The sequence below is a fragment of the Lissotriton vulgaris genome, chromosome 1_1, assembly GCF_964263255.1.
Source record: "Lissotriton vulgaris chromosome 1_1, aLisVul1.2, whole genome shotgun sequence".
NCBI classification, from domain to species: Eukaryota; Metazoa; Chordata; class Amphibia; order Caudata; family Salamandridae; genus Lissotriton; species Lissotriton vulgaris.
Window position 1 is genome coordinate 1,328,920,201 of NC_141685.1, and position 12,161 is coordinate 1,328,932,361.

Here is a 12,161-nt window from a genome sequence, read left to right on the forward strand (position 1 = left end):
TCCACACAAAACATCCCTGAGCTCCTACCTCTCAGTGAGGGAGTTGAAGCTCATGCTGTGACTCAGGAGAATCACAATGATGAAGCATGCCACCTTTGGTGGATGAGGAATTTCGTCCTTTTAAATGAGTACCTCTGTGCCGCTAGGTAACTCCTCGTGACAGTTCCTTTTCTTTCTCAAACCTGAGTGTTTCTTGTTTGTGATATGTAACTCCTCTGTAGTGCCTATCTGTAGGTTTCAATTGCATAACACACTCTTGCTAAAAGTATGGATTTTAGCATTACATGCTCCAACTGATTGAGGGTGAAGCTGTAGTCTGTTGACTAAGAAGTTACCTCAATTACTTTTAATGCCTGCTGTTTTTTTTTGCATTAAATGCATTTAGACTTCTATGCATTGTCCCAACTCTCTCTTTTACAGAACCTGGTGTAATTTGTGCTGAGAAACTTCTCCAGTCAACAAGCCGGGCAGATGCTGGACCAGACTCCAGGAGATGAACTCAGGTAGTACAAGTAAGAGATAGATTTTTCCATCTGAACTGGGGTGGAGTCGAGTATGGGCAAGTGCTGGACCTTATGATTCTGCCAAATTTAGGTGAAGTCCAACTGTGGTTACCATATTTTGCTTGCTTGTTGAGAAACTTCTCCAGTCAACAAGCCGGGCAGATGCTGGACCAGACTCCAGGAGATGAACTCAGGTGGTACAAGTAAGAGATAGATTTTTCCATCTGAACTGGGGTGGAGTGGAGTATGGGCAAGTGCTGGACCTTATGATTCCGCCAAATTTAGGTGAAGTCCAACTGTGGTTAACATATTTTGCTTGCTTGTTGAGTGTGTATTGTCTTGTAATGTGTTAAAAGTGCACTAAAGTGTTTTCTAAATAGGTGACAGCATGAATTATATGGGTTGGGTAGATCGGAATGGGGTTAGTTCAGAGACAAGGATTGTGTGTGTGTGTATCCATTTTAGGTCTTGGCTATACAAAGACATGTTGTATATACTTAGTGGGCCTCAGTCGCCCATAGGTTTCCCATTTGCTGTTTCCATTTTAGCTCTTATATTCTTTCTCCCCATTTGTCCATGGTATGCATTTGTCATGCCTCTTCCTGTGTTTAGCCCTGCCCAAGAGCATGGACCAATGACACTATCCCTCCACTGCTTCTATTTTAGGATCTATTTCAGGAACTACTTTTTTCTTTGTTAAAGACCACTTAACATGGGCGCTCATGTTTTCACTCTCTGCCCCAAGCTCCTCTGTAAACAAGCCTGTAAATCTTGTTCTTATCTCATCACATTTGCTGTGCTTTTTCTGTGGGCGTCTGTTTAGCTATTTTACACATGATTGGTGTGCGTCAATACTCAGGTCCGGCATCGGAATGATATACTTGTATTCTGAGGGCCTGTGAATGACTTTCAAAACACATGGCTAAATCGCACTTCTATCACTTCAATTTAAAGCAGGGCCAGCTCTTCCATTAGGGCGTAGGAGCGTTGTCCCACTGCTTTCTCACAGTATAAGAAGCAGAAACATAAAATTGTATTTTAAATATAATTTTATGTTTCTGCTTCTCACGCAGCGAGAAAGCAGAATGGTATGCCTGGTTGGGGGTGGGCAGGTGGACGGGTCAGGGAGGAGTGGCTTACCCAATGCTGTGGGCCCTAACTGTTTGGTCGGCCCTCTGGGGCTGACCAAACCAGTTATGCGTACATAGCATTTTCTCTATGTAGGCTGAATGCAGCCTATATAGAGAAAATGGGCTCCTTACAGGCGTCCGGCTGGGCGCCGTCTGCACCAATCACAACGCTGCCATTGCAGCATTGTGGTTGGCTGTGGGGAGGGGAGGGAGGATGCCTCCCCTCACCGTAGCCAATGCTGGAGGAAAGCAGCAGGAAAACCGGTGCGGGTGGCGGCGCCGGACCCAGTCAGGTAATTGTTATTATTATTTTTTTATTCCACCCCCCACACCAATCTCAGCACAACCCTCCCACCCACGAGTCATGCGAGCCGCGACTGATTTAAAGACTTTATTTCGGTGCGAGTTTACAAACAAAATAAAACTATGCAAAGCCTTTATTTCAGTGGATGTTGTAAAAGTAATTCACACACATTCATAAATAAATGTAATGTTGCACCAGCACATCAAAGTTAAATACTTTCCACATACTGCATTTATTTTTCATTTTAATTTACCGGTGCAACATTACTTTTGATTCTGAGTGCATCTGATTGGATTCCAAAACATATGCATAAGTGAAGGCTTTTAATCAAATGATTTTCTTAGTAAATACATACCTAAATAAACTCTTTCCATTGATATGATAGAAGTGTGATTTAAGTATGTGTTTTGTGCGCAATCACAAAAATGTTTCACCAGCAAATCAGGGTACAAATAAACGCAATGATTTGCCAGTGCAACGTTACTTTTAATTCTGATTTACTTTCAAAATACTTGCTTAAAAACTCTTTACATCTGTTTTACGTTTCAGGTTTCAGACATGCATTCACATAAAGCCTCTATGAAATACACAGAAGGCCAAGTTTATATTTACATTTACCCATGACGTATTATTTTATCATGCATGTGCGCTTGATTTTCAATTGTCACATCCATCAAATTAAAGGCGGACCATTGTACGTAAACAACAGTGACTGTTATATTTACCTTTTATTAACCTCATGTGCGCTAGCGGTTTTTCCGCTGTGCGCTGAGTTTTTTAAAAACTTGCGTTACATGACGAGCTCAGCTCGTCATGAGCGTACGAGAACCGTAACTCATGACGAGCTGAGCTCGTCATGAGCGTCGAAGGGGTTAATCTCTTTCAAGTGATGGAGCAAGAAATATATAGTAGAAACAAACATACTCAGTAGGAACATATACATTATTCAATGCATGGAGGGAGACCACAATAATAAAAACAACTGCTTACATTATGCCAACTACTGTAAATAACATTATTATATTGTTATTAAATGATGCCGTTTGTAAGCAGAGAACTGCTGTGAAGATGTTGCTTCTGTATGTCGATGCGTTTGCTGCTCTGCTTTCAGTGCTCTGGCCCTCGGAGGGCGAGGGCACATTACACGCTCTGCTAGCGATGCTGCAATGAGGTCAGGCCTCACCTGCCACTGAGTGCACATGGCTGCACTGATATGCTATTAGTATTGGCAACGCATTTACAACTCTTATAGGCATTTACATTGACAATGCCTATAGCTCTTGGATTGTGAGACCTATTGGCTTTGCCAATGCTTGTTCTAAGTGAATGTACTCCAGAAATAGGGTAGAAAATGGGAAGATGGGTAGAAGCACCACAACCCGAAGCACGGAGCCTCAAAGAATAAATGAGTGTGAGAAAGAACCCCTTTGGTCATTACACCCGATCTCTTCTCTGTCCCCTCAGGGTGCACAACTGAAGGTCAGCCGAATGCAAGTGGATTTTTGGGTAGGAGTGCAAAATTGCTTTTCATCCTTACTCAAAGAAAACAGTTTGAATTTTAACTGAAGGAGCCTTCAGCCTGCTTTTTCTATTTCCTAACTTCCCCTCCACCGGATGAGCTGTAGACACTAGGGATGCAGACATCTGTACTGATTAAGTCATGTGTGTAAATAAAAGAGCAGTGATAGCGACTGAGATATCTAAACATAGCGATCCCCCACTAAATGCAGAATACGGGTGAGTCGCCCACAGAGTATCTAGACAGTTATAAGGATTTGTTTGAGAGATACTCTGACATTGCCTGTCTGACGGATATGACTCAGGAAGCTATATGTGCTACTTTTATGCACGGATAGGTTTCTAAATGTGAGAAGTCAGCTGAGCACAAATATGCACTGGAATGCAGTCTAGGAAACTAGCAGAATTAGTGACTGTGAAAATCACTGTTTAGCTTCATAGGAGAGAAACAGAATGTTGAATCCAAATTAATGTCTTTGAAATTGCAGAACATGCAGCAGAGAGCAAATGGGAGAAGCGGGAAGTGGACAGGGAGGAGGAAGTGCACGGAGAGGCAATGGAAAGGGAAGAGTAGTAGCTCTGGGTAGGGGAGAATCATATTGTGCCCGGGGTCAACTGGGACAATCGAAAAGAGATGCCCTAATGCTTTTCCATATGTGCCAGATCTTGAAGACCCACCTGAACCAAAACACACTCTTATCCTGAATTTTAGGACAGCCTAAGAGATTCCAACTGCATCCTAAATACCCTCATTGTAGTAGAAAAGAAAGTTCACTATGTTGATTGCATGATAAATGGTAAATGCACTACCTGTCTTTTATACATCAGTGCTAACCACTCTTCTTTGAAACCAGGGTGCTTTCTTTACTACCTCTCCCTCACTTGGGATTGTCTATAGACTCTGTTGATAGTTCTAATCAGCATATTTTCCACCACTTTTCTGACCCTGTCTCTATCTCCTTTGGACTTATAACCGATAAGTATGCTTTCTTTCTCGGTCCTGGTCTTTGCCCAGTTCCACTCTAGTTGAATATGTTAATGATTTATTATTGGCACCTGTTACAGTGGATCACTGCACGGTTGAATCTCTCCATATTCTCGCCAAATGGGCTAAGAAAGGCTTGAGGCTGGAAAAGAAAAACAACAGTTCTCCCTTAGGGGATCTCCATTATAGTCATAAGCTTAGAATAGTCCCACCCATGTTGTAGGATCCCAGTGCACTTTCCATATAATATCTTCTTAAGTGTAGATGTTCATCCTTCTTCAGGAAGGTCTGCAAAAGACTTAAGAAAGAACATAATACACAACCTATAACTGAAAATAAATTCTCCAGATTATACTTAGTGTATTAGGCTGGCTTAGCATATGGTGCACACTCATTTAAACGATGCACTCTGCACTAATCCAGGCAACCCTTATGGTGATTTTAGTGGTCTGCTCTCAGAGTGGTAGCTGTGCCTTCAGGCTTATCTTGAAGGAGTGTTAAGCAACTTGTTTTACCAGTTTAATCATGTAGTGTTGGTTTAACGAAAAAGAACCACACAGTGTTAACATATAAAATACTTATATTTATTACACAATACTCATTAACACACTGGTATTTCTACTACCAGGAGATATCAGCAATATACACCAAATTACTTCAAATGCAATAAGGTATGTAGCACAAAATACAGTGGTCTCCAGGGGGGAGACCAAATCATATATTAAGAAAGTGGAAAGTGAACGGCAAAGGAGGCTGGGACTTGGACCAGAAGACCCAGTGGAGCCGGGGATACAAGGAACCACCCAAGGTAAGTACCCATGAACCCCTTGGAGGCTGTGGGCAGACTCTGCACAGAGCCACATGACCAATGGAAGTCAATGTAAAAGTTGTGGTTGCAGTTTTGCAGAAGAAAGACCCTTCCCAGAGGACCCTGAAGAGTTCCTTTGGAGGACAGAAGGTTGGAGAACAACCCCACCTGTGCATGCCCTGGGAACCAGGTTACTTACACCTTTTACTATTTGTTTTATGTATAAATCTGTTTTGTGGTTTCCAGATCTTTGTGTTCCACTGATGGCCCCTTGATTCCTCTCACCATAGTCGGATTATTATTTTATCATATGAGGACATCTGTGCTATGAATTCCACCCTGAGAGCCTAGAGCTCCATCTCTTCCATCAGGATTGGAGATTTGCATTCCATATCTCATTATCTCTTAGGTAACTTGGCCTTATCGTTTTATCCTCAGTTCAGTTTCTGGTAAAGCCTCATCAGTGTTTTTAATCTTTTATGCTCCTACTTATCCCCTTTCTAGAGTATCTTCTCCCCTGTTGGATTCTTTTACCGCAGCAGTTTCTATTGCCAGCAGTTGTTGGGCGATCCATTATAACTGACTACAGGTACCAGGTATATAGCCTAGGTCTATTTTTTGACCTCCTTCACTTTATTTGTATCACGCTACTAATTAGCAGCCTTGCTCACCTTCACCCTTGTTTTCACCTCACAACTCTAGAGTGGGGTTTGGACACTCCCCTGCCATCGGGTGTGGGCACTTCACTTTATGTTGTCAACAACCACGCGGCATGCAATTTTCAGTTGTGGGTTATAAGGTTCAACCATCTGGTAAAATGGCATGACTCGTGTTCTTTTTACTTAGTTTTGTGAGGATTTATTCCCCTCTTTTTGAGTTCCAGTGTGCATGGCTTTTACTATGGGCATATTATTGAAACTAGTGTACTCAGGATGTGTCTGTATCATATTTTATACTCTCCAGACATGTGATGCCCCTCTCTCTACCAGTATAGTGCCCTGATGAAGGTGTGACCTGTGTATCGGGTTCCTCGCACCAAATGGGTTATGAGTGTGGTCACTATTTGAAATTATGATTTTGTGGCGTTTTCATGAATATTAGTTTGATTTATGTGTTGTTCTGGGAGCTGTTTCTGTAGCAATACTAACTGTTTTGTACATCTATTTAATGGAATATTTATTACCTATGTATAAACCTTGCTAAGATTGTTGCATTATTTATTTGCACTATAAATCATTACTGTATATCTTCAATAAAATGAAAAATCATTTATTACTTAGGTGGTTATTTCGACCCTTTTGTCCACATACTTTGCTTGCTCGATAATGAGGAGGCTGTTTGATTATTGACCTACATCAAGGAAGCCAGGTGCATAGGGGTAAAGAGATGTCGGAAACCTCGGTAGGTGGCAATGGAAGATTTGGAAGAAAATGCCTCTGGAGAAGAAGGGGAAGAAGTCTGATGGAATCCAAGGATGGATTGTGGAAGTGAAGAACCCGCAAGAAGAGGCAACAGAGTCTATGCCACCCAGGAGTGACCAGAAGGCATGGAAGAGCAATGTCCACAGATGTTGGAAGGTTCAGAAGAATCAACTGTGACCTTGTCATTGCAGCTGTGATGACCAGGCGACTCTGAGAAAGACCAATAGCCATGCACAAGCTGTCCCACATTGGATGTCGGTGACTAGGTGGTCGGTGTACGGCGGGAGCACCAACAAGCTGTGGTAGCCACAACTGGTGTGGAGAAAGATGAAGGTGCAAAGTTGGGACCAGCAAGGTCCAGGGAACTCACCAATAGAAGGAGAGTCAGAGCAGGCCCCAAGCAATCAGGACCCACAGGCCGAAGGTACAGGAGTCACAAGAGGACCTCGAGTAGCTCACCAAGAATGAAGGCCCACGGTGCAGAGGATGCGGTGAGGATGCAGAGTTTGGAGGGAAGCATTGCTGGAGGCTAGAGCTTCTTGTAGCCTTCTGAGCCAACAAGCCTTGGTAACGGCAAGTCGACATGGTGCCCAGGGATTTGGGCCCAGCGGTTCCGACGAGGCATACTGGCTTCAAAATTGCAGAGGGTGTTGCAAAACTACCACCTGTGTTTTGTGAGCCTCTGGAAGTCCGTAGCATGACAGAAGCAGCAGACCAGTCATCTTCGTTGCTTTGCTTGCACATGGGGGGAGATTACTTTGGGCATAATAGATGCCCCAGGCCTGTCGAAGAAACAGGAAGAAGCCCAGAAACAGATGACAAAGAAGAATTGCATAACAACAATACCAGGGGCAGCAGGAGTCTTCCGTGATGTAGTCTCGGTTCCCGGTGAAGTCCAAGTGTCCAGACCATCGAAGAGTGATGTGGTTTCAGGCTTGAATCTTGTTCCACAAGAAATCTAAGGAACCACCCACAGGTAAGCCCTTAAGTGTCCTAGAGAAAGGGTTGGAACGACTCAGGGATTCCTCCAAGAGGAGGGGCTGGACAGGGGGAAGGATACTCCCATGTCCTTTGTCCAGTTTCGCACCAGAGCACGAGCTAAGGACTCCCTGAACTGGATCAAAATGGAGTATGTTTACTTTTTATTACTTTTAGTCAGACCTGTTGGTTTTGACAATGCTTGTTTAGTATGTTTGCGGTTGCATCTTTTTAGGTTTGTCAAAAGACAGTGTGTGAGGGGGTGCTGAGCAGGACATGCCTGTTACCGGGGTCAACACGTCTAAATAACAGCGGTGGCTTATCCTAGGTAATCGCCTCGCAAAACTGAGGCAAAACAGGGGTCCTCGCGAGGATAACTCCTCCCCATGTCCTCTGCCCCTACAGGGTCACGACGCCCGCGAATCAGAGGCTGAAGAAGGAGGGACTAACACCGGACATGGTTCCATACAGGAAGAGAAAAAGGCCGGAGAGACTGACAGAGGGCGCAAACAAGCCGGAGCGAGGAAGGAGTTGCGAGAGAGAGGAGACGTGAGAGAGGAGGTCGTGGAAAAGCGGGACGGAGAGGACGAGTCCCGAGACGAGGACGAGATGTGGTGCGAGGATCGGTGGTCCCCACAGGAGGAGGCTGGAGAGACCGCAACTTAGGAGAGTTGCGGCGGAGCCTGTGAGTGGCCACGGAGAGGGAGCGTGGTGGCGGGAGGTCTGAGGGAGTGAAGCGGGGTTTTGTAATGTGTGTTTTCCCTTCCTCACATCCCACCCGATCTGAGTGATTGTGTGATCGGGCATCATAGGAGATTCTAGCGCTGCATCCCCCTTTATTTTTGCTCAGTGCACAGTAGTGCCCACAACGATTCCCTTCACTACCTTTCTTCCCTCACAAGAACCATCCGCACTGTCCTGTGATGATTCCCTTAAACAAAGCACCAAACGGGTGTGGTGACGGAGACAGTATTGCCAAAAGGGCGTGATATCAAGGAGTGACTGACGGCTCCCTGTTTTCTTTCCTCCTATGAGCCTCCCTGGGAGAACCATCCAGCCCATAGAAAATCCAACAACACCTGAAGGCGACAAAGAACCACAGAAGAAGGAGGAGACCCGGAAGATCGGTCACGGGCCCCCAAAGACAATATCTAAGGGCATTTACCCCAAAGTTTTGAATAAAACAAGCCGACTGGCCACTCCGCGTCTGCTTATTCGGCCTGCCCTCCCACACAGTGTTATTTTTCTGATGCTCTTGTTGACATAAATATGATTAGAAAACTAACTGTATACGTAGTATTCCATGTTTCTTTATAGATGTCTCCACCAGAAACGTGTGATTTGTTTATTATCCATTCAGTGCTACTGCAGACAGTATGTCCATTGTACTGAGGGTCAGTGTCAATTTAATCATTTTACATTTGTTTTAAATTACTTTTATATTATTTCTTGTTATGTAATTGATATCAAAGGCTGTGTGACATCGCTTCCTGTAATATCATTAAAGTTGCTAATTGGTATTCGTTTTTGTGAATTTTGGAAACTTGAGGTCTCTGTGGTAACTTGATTCTTGTTCTGAGAGCAGATATGGAAATGAGCAGGGTGGTTGTATAGTGGACCTTCTCTACAGTGGTACAACAAAAGAAATGATCATCTGATGTTGCCCCATTTCATGCCCGCTGGCCCGATATTAAGTAGGATAGAGTCTCCACCATAGACAAATCCTTTTAAGGTCTAGCATTAGCCACAACCTTTTGAGTTTAATAAAATAATATGTATATTTTACTTATTTGCAGGGCCTTTAAGCCAGTTCTCTTTATCCACTGGTATGCCAGTATCTCATTTACATTTTGTTGCGCAGACAGCCAACGGCCTACTTTTGTTCCAGGTCAGCCTACTTCAGCCACTGGATTAATTCTTTGGGAGTGATACCATTCTGCTCTTGCACGGTACGCACTTAAACAAAGCAAGTAGTCCACTAGTACAATTTTACAAAAAACATTCCCATATATTGGCAAAAGCTAGTAGCCAACACCAGACCATTGGCTTTGCCACTGACGAGGTCTCTGTGTAACCTGCACGTCATTATGAGCTGAAATAACGAACGCAAGGCCAAAAAAGTAATTCTTAATTAAATCAAGTACTATCAAATTGGATAATAGGAACACCAGTTATTTATACTGCTGAGAAACCGCAAAACTCTGACGTTAAAATAAAATGGTCACACAAAACCGGTTTTGCTATTATTTAAAATTGCTTATTAGACTACCAAGTCCCCAAAGCTTAATGACATTTAGGATTCATTATTAACATGTAAAATCATGATCATAAGAACACACAACAATTATACATGAATACATGCTCAGTATCCTATGTGAACCTTATCCCCGCCAAAGCAGATGTTGTTTGACTTTATTAGGTGAAGCTAACTTCTAAAGCTGTTTGCTTGGTTAAGTCCCTGATGAAATTTTAAATAATTCAGATCTACCCGAGGGCTCAGTCATCCCCGGTAACAAAAGGTTGCAGGGATACCATGTTCTTTTCCTGGAGGTAAAAGACTTCCTCCGCCTCCTGTATACAATATATCCGATAGTTTCCAAATGGCTTTGTATTGAACGACTGGGAGGGAGTTCCATTTTATGTGAATTCTCTCTTTACAGACACCACCCACATATGTACTACTTTTTCTTACGTCATTACTCTAGTTTGGCATTTCTTCTAGCATTCTGTCAGTATCTTACTGCAGAGTTAATTTCCAATCGCCACTGCAGGTTAATCAGTCGACTTTTTGGCATTACTCCAGTATAGTGGTCCAAGTTATAGCCTGTTGCAGTGCAGGAACGCCTACCATAAAATCAATCGGAGAGCTTCAGACCTTCCGACAGCCTATTTCCCTTTGACACTGGCCTTGCTCCGTGAGTATCCAAGACAATTGCTGTAATAAATTCAAGACAAAAAAAACATCAAGTTTCTTTCACCCAGTAACCAAGACGATTTCACTTTTTTGTCCCCAAAGACTATACTGTTTGTTTTTCATCATGTATTTCAAGTCTGTTATTTTGAAAGTTCAGTTCAATTAATTGTCTTTGTAAGCCAACATTAATGTCTGCTGATGGCTAGGCCATCAACAAACATTAATCCTGTGTTTGGTCTGCCAGCAAGTTTCGCTTTCCCTGGATTAGTTGGCAAGGCAGGCACAAATGTATGGTGGCATTTGTATACCGCTTACTACACCTGTGTACAGCAATGAAGCACATGCCCACATCGATAGCAAGCTACATCTTTTAGGGGGATGTGATTGGAAGTTGCCTGTGTTTTGCGCTTATGGGAGGATGTTGTCTTTGTTTCGAGCCTAAGTGATAGTATTTCTATGTTGTTCATGAATAGAATTAGAACTCAATGAGCTTGCAGTGGTATTTGGTTATTGTGTGTCCAAGGACAGCGCCATCATTTATTTGTCAAAAGGAATGCCTAACTGCCTTACACTTAGGACTGACGCTGCCCTATGTAGTAGCCAGATGTTTTTATTTTTGTTTTTTATTGTCTTCCGTTTAATCTAACTTTTCACTTCCTGACGTTCTTTCTTGACATGTTGCCCCTTCGCACACGCCTTATCTATAAGGCTCCCTTCCTTGCCTATTCCTTCGGTTCTTTTTCCCTTCCTACCTGCAGCCTGCTTTCCTTCCTTCATTCTTTCCAACCTTCTTTGTATCTTTATCTTTCATTTTCTTCGATTTGTTGTTTTTTTGCAGTTTAATATAGGGCAAACTCGACCCAAAGGCATTGAAGCTCTTTACTTGAGCACCAGTTCACTGGCCTAACGAAAAGTGAGGGGGCCTCCCTGCGGGCTCAATCAGGAGCTCTCCAGGCCAGAGTTCAGTGCCGAGGGGGCCCCTTGGAGCTACGGTTCATTGAGCTACAGAGCATCCGTTAACTATGTCCAGACAGCACAGAGTTAAAACAATTCTAGGAACAAGTTAAGGACACAACTGGCCCCAAAGTTCTCAGAGGTGCAGACTTAAAAGTGGATGCGCACCTACCAAACTTTAGTGAGAATGTCTGGTCGTGGTCAAGATTTACAGCTCATGAGGGAATTCACTGGCCTCAAAGTCTTCGCCAACTGCACCTGTGACTCGCGCTTTGAGGTCAGGCAAGAGCACTGATCAGGTTTGGAGCTTCTTAAGCCCACGACTGATTGCCAGAGGACATGTTGGTACTTGGTTCCAAACTATACTAAGGTGAAATGTTAAGTAGCAAACAGTCGAGTTTTCCAAAGCTGGAGAAAAGGGAGATGGTGAATGGTGCATCCAAATTTCTAAGGAACAGAGTTCTGGAGTGTGGCAGAGCAGTGAGAAAACAGCGACATTCAGATTGCAAATGACGTATCTTGGGAACATTGAAACGAGTGCAACTGGCAGGTCTTCAGGTCCAAGGAGGGGTGCAGAGAAACCTTTTATATCACAGCTACAGAGCACATTGAGAGTAGAAGGTGTGGTCAGTCATGAAAACAGCAT